The sequence below is a fragment of the Sturnira hondurensis genome, unplaced genomic scaffold (assembly GCF_014824575.4).
Source record: "Sturnira hondurensis isolate 20B ecotype Veracruz unplaced genomic scaffold, ASM1482457v3 Scaffold0006496, whole genome shotgun sequence".
Classification (NCBI taxonomy): Eukaryota; Metazoa; Chordata; class Mammalia; order Chiroptera; family Phyllostomidae; genus Sturnira; species Sturnira hondurensis.
Genome location: NW_028079127.1, coordinates 25,248,958 through 25,254,414, shown reverse-complemented (window position 1 = coordinate 25,254,414; position 5,457 = coordinate 25,248,958).

Below are 5,457 nucleotides of genomic sequence, written 5' to 3'. Positions count from 1 at the left end.
TCACAAGAAAATAACTTCCATGTACATCATAAAGCACAAATAAAGATTACGACAAGGAGCAGCCCAAGGGTTGCCAAGACCCAAGCTCCTAAATTCAGTCCATTGAAAAATGTTACAAATGCAAGGGAATGACAAGAGTAATAGATCTGGTTCCATTTCAATCTTTGGGAGAATTAGCACAGACTTCAGGAAACGCAAATCACAAAGCAGCCTACGTATAATGCAGGCCCGATTTCCTACCAGAGATCTTCTTTACAGGGGTGGTCCTGTGTGCTGACTCACCCCCACTGGTTTTCCACGTGGGTGCTGAGCTACATTTCTATGTCCCGAGAAGCAGTTCCCTACAGTGCAGGAGAGGAATATGTTTTAATTGTTAACTTTCAGTGTGAAACATAACTAAAGAAACAAGGTTAAACAGTTTTATAAGAGCAGATGACACTATGGCACATGTTAATGTATAGAGATAATATATAGACTTACCTCCAACTAGAGATATAATGGGGTACCTGGCTGAGACTAGCCCATGTGCTTTTTAAAACCTTGACAGAGACAAGCAGTGAGTGGGAGGAGGAGGAACTATTTTAAAGCTGCAGGCAGATTTGGGGTTTCTCTGGAGGTGGAGGCCTAAATTTCACCTTGGCTGGCAGGTGTTTCTTTTGAGCATTTTGGTTATGACAAAGTGAAGCAGCAGTCCTTACTGGAACAGAGAGGCTCGGGGGCCACCAGGAGGGCAACTGGTTCCCGCGTCCCAGAAGAGTACCGTCACTCTCACTGTGGAACGGTTTTCTGCTGATGGTGTTCCTATAGGGGAAAAAATTCCTCTGAATATGCACTTAGGTTATATTGTCCTTAATTTTCTTCTTTTCTTCCTCAGAGGCGTGCCTGGGTGGGCTGCTGTGCACGCGTGAGTGTTCTTGTGCTGGAACGGAGCTCTACGTGGGTGGGAGCGAACGGAGCAGGCTGGTGGCCAGAAGGGTGCCAGGACATGGCTTCTTGCTTTCCCTCCAGAAGTAATGGTCTAAGTAACAGACCACCCCTCACCCTATATAAGCAATTGCTCCCCGCTGATCGGAGCCCAGAACTTGGAGACTTCCTCCTCTGGGTCCACACGTGTAAATAAAAGAACCACTTTGCTTCTTCCAATGTTCGGCCTGATTCTTCCTGTAACACTCAGGATGCTATCCACTGGAAAGCCGGGAGAGGTGGGAAGTGCCAGGCAGGGAAACCATGAGGCAAGTGGGGCATGGTGAGAAATGGTGAACAGCTGGTAACTGCTGCCTCGTCCAGGCCTCCTTCAAACTGCTCAGAAGCCATGTTCTCTCTGCATGGAGCAGCTACTTAAGGTACCAGAAAGCCTTCGCCAGGCAAACGTGCTGCGAGTGAAACGGCAGGAGGGAGCCAGGTTTAGGAGTTGCCCGTTTTATATATCCAGCTACCTGAATCTCCTATTTCAGGTTTACATAGGATCCAGAGCCCTGGAAAGCAGAACCCAGAGAGGGGCCAACCCCTCTGCTTCCTGAGTTACAATAGCGCCACCAGGCCTGTCGAGGGGTCCTTTGTAAACATCCTCCAGACTACTGCAGTGAGGGTGTCCTACGCATGGTGGAGGTAGGAAGACCCGTGGGACGATATCAAGACCTGGCTTCTGTTGGCAGCTTCTGCTGATCACCCGCACCCCTACCACTCCGGTGCAGCCCTGCTCCAGCCGCCCGCAAGGATGGGGCCGGGCATCTCTCCAAGGCCACCCTGCCCTCAGACACTCGGCTGCGTTCCGGGATTCCCAGCTCGTCGGGCAGCGGGTTGCACCGGGGACGCCGGGGAGGGGCAGGAGGACAGGCACGCTGAGAGGAGCTGGACTCCCGAGGGTCCCACTCTCATTTTCTTCCACTGGAAAAACAGAGCTCCGGGCAGAGGCGCTGAACGGAGGCTGCGGTATCAGGAGGTACCAGGGTTGTCATACCTGGATCGCTCACTGCACTCAGAGGCCCCGTCCACGTCGCCGCCTGCCCAGTTGGTGCAGACTCGGGCTGCGAGTGTGTCTGCTTTAGGGGTGCGGAGATCTCATGCGCGTGTGCAGGGCGCCATGGCAACCACTAACTTCTCAGCCCCAGCCGCGGGCCTCGCTCCTTCCCTGGGACCCAAGTCCAACATCAGCAGCCCAAGCACTGACAGAGTCCTTGAGTCGGGCGGGGCCACCCAGCCCGCCCGAGAGCCGCCCTTCTCCGTCTTCACTGTGCTGGTGGCGATGCTGCTGGTGCTGCTAATTGCAGCCACTTTTCCGTGAAACCTGTTGGTCTGGTCACCATCCTGCACGTCTGTGCCTTTCACTGTGTGCCGCATAACTTGGTGGCTTCGAATGCCATGTGGGACATGCTGGTGGCAGCGCTGGTGATGCCTCTGAGTCTGATGACCGAGCTCTTGGACGGGTGACGTTGGCAGCTGGGCCAGAGCCTGTGCCACGAGTGGGGTGGATCTCCTTCGCCGTACTGTGCTGCACCGCCAGCATCTGGAATGTGGCGGCCATCGCCCTTACGTTACTGGACACTCACGTGCCACCTGCAGTACACGCCGCGCACCCGCCGCCGAACTTCCCTGCTCGTGATCGAGCTCACCTGGACGCTCTCTGCACTGATCGCCCTGGCGGCGCTGCTAGGTGAGCCAGGAACCCTCTGACGCCGTCTTTTTAACCTGCGGTGCCTTCTCTCTGTCGCTCTGAGTGGTGCTCTGTCTACTGGAAGGTCTACCAGGTGGTGGCCAAGTTTACCTATAGCCTCCCCGCAGAGCTGTGCTACCCTTGCCCGCCACCATGTAGGTGAGGGGGGCGCTGCACTGTGCGGGTGGCGAAAGAGGACGCTGGCTGAAGAGGACACTGCGCTAAAAGGAGAGTCGGAGGCGGAAGATTGTGCACCTGGAGCGCGCACACAAAGGTTGGCCACTGTGCACCTGGAGCGCATGCGGAATTTGCCATCTCTTCGTCTAAAGAGTACACGAATGGGGCTTATACCTGCACCCGGCGGGCACGCGAATGGGTCGCTATTGTGTTTTTGGTGCGCTGCGGCAAGGGGTTTCAGCACCTGCACACCAGGGCTGCAGCTGGCTCCGCCGAACCACACGGCAGAAACAGGCTTGCAAGGGCGGAGCTTCCAGGAGGGCTCTGCTCAGCTGAGCCCTCTGTTGCTTTTCCTCGAGCGAGCTATTGGGGTCGCCTGACTCCTGCAGCCACCAACCTCCTGGTCCCCGCTAGACCAAGTGGCACTACGGGGGCTGGGAATTCCCTGCGTACTTGAGCGAATTCCTGTGACCCTTCACCCCTTATTTTCCATCCATCCTCTCCCGTCCAGAGACTACATCCCCTAACGCTATTGGCCAGTTCCTTGCCAAGGGGAGACGTGAGGGGTAAAAATAATCCAAGCGTCACTTTGACCATCCCACACTCAGGGCTGTCCTGTAGTGACTTTGGCAGGAAAAGTACCCTGAGTACTTAAAGTACTTAAAGTACCCAGCTGGGAACACTGGGGCAGTTGCTTCCTCTCTATGCATCTCCTCTCCCCATCTCTAAACAAGTGAACTCCTGCTTCAGAGGGCTGCTGGTGAGGATTACACGAGATAGACTGTGAAACTCCTAACGCGGGGCCTGGCACAGGGGGTTGGGCAGAACTGGCTGGAGTAAGGAGGTAGCCCTGGGTGGCCTGGCACTCTGCTGTGGGCCCAAACACTGCCCTGATGAAATGAGATGAAGAACCCGGCATTGGCAGAACTTCTGTGGACTGTATTTAAAATCGAGGCTTTTTGTCTTTTGGCCAGGCCCTAATACCTATTAATTAACTCCTCAGCTGGAAGACGCAAATTTTCCTTTGGGGGGTGGGAGGTGGGAGTGGTGGTGGGGTGTGTGTGTGTCTCAGGCTCACAGTCTTGAGTAATAACAGGACTCACTGCCCCTTTCCAAATACAATATATGGACCAGGAGAAGGGGTCATGAGAGAAGAAAGAAAGAGGATCTAAGTTTTTGTTGTTAGTNTAAACATCCTCCAGACTACTGCAGTGAGGGTGTCCTACGCATGGTGGAGGTAGGAAGACCCGTGGGACGATGTCAAGACCTGGCTTCCGTTGGCAGCTTCTGCTGATCACCCGCACCCCTGCCACTCCGGTGCAGCCCTGCTCCAGCCGCCCGCAAGGATGGGGCCGGGGCATCTCTCCAAGGACGCCCTGCCCTCAGACACTCGGCTGCGTTCCGGGATTCCCAGCTCGTCGGGCAGCGGGTTGCACCGGGGACGCCGTGGAGGGGCAGGAGGACAGGCACGCTGAGAGGAGTTGGACTCCCGAGGGTCCCACTCTCATTTTGTTCCACTGGAAAAACAGAGTTCCAGGCAGAGGCGCTGAACGGAGGCCCGAGAGCCACCCTTCTCCGTCTTCACTGTGCTGGTGGTGACGCTGCTGGTGCTGCCAACTGCAGCCACTTTTCCGTGGAACCTGTTGGTTCTGGTCACCATCCTGCACGTCTGTGCCTTTCACTGTGTGCCGCATAACTTGGTGGCTTCGAATGCCATGTGGGACATGCTGGTGACAGCGCTGGTGATGCCTCTGAGTCTGGTGACCAAGCTCTTGGACGGGCGACGTTGGCAGCTGGGCCAGAGCTTGTGCTGCGAGTGGGGTGGATCTCCTTCGCGGTACTGTGCTGCACCGCCAGTATCTGGAATGTGGCGGCCATCGCCCTTACGCTACCGGACACTCCTGTGCCACCTGCGGTACACGCCGCGCACCCTCCGCCGAGCTTCCCTGCTCGTGATCGAGCTCACCTGGACGCTCTCTGCACTGATCGCCCTGGCGGTGCTGCTAGGTGAGCCAGGAACCCTCTGACGCCGCCGTCTTTTTAACCTGAGGTGCCTTCTCTCTGTCGCTCTGAGTGGTGCTCTTTATCTACTGGAAGGTCTACCAGGTGGAGGCCAAGTTTAGCTATAGCCTAGCCGCAGAGCTGTGCTACCCTTGCCCGCTACCATGTAGGTGAGGGGGGCGCTGCACGGTGCGGGTGGCGAAAGAGGACGCTGGCTAAAGAGGACACTGCGCTAAAAGGAGAGTCGGAGGCGGAAGATTGTGCACCTGGAGCGCGCACACAAAGGTTGGCCACTGTGCACCTGGAGCGCATGCGGAATTGCCATCCCTTCGCCTAAAGAGTACACGAATGGGGCTTATACCTGCACCCGGCGTACACGCGAATGGGCTGCTACTGCGTTTTTGGTGCGCTGCGGCAAGGGGTTTCAGCACCTGCACACCAGGGCTGCAGCTGGCTCCGCCGAACCACACGGCAGAAGCAGGCTTACAAGGGCGGAGCTTCCAGGAGGGCTCTGCTCAGCTGAGCCCTCTGTTGCTTTTCCTCGAGCGAGCTATTGGGGTCGCCTGACTCCAGCAGCCACCAACCTCCTGGTCCCCGCTAGACCAAGTGGCACTACGGGGGCTGGG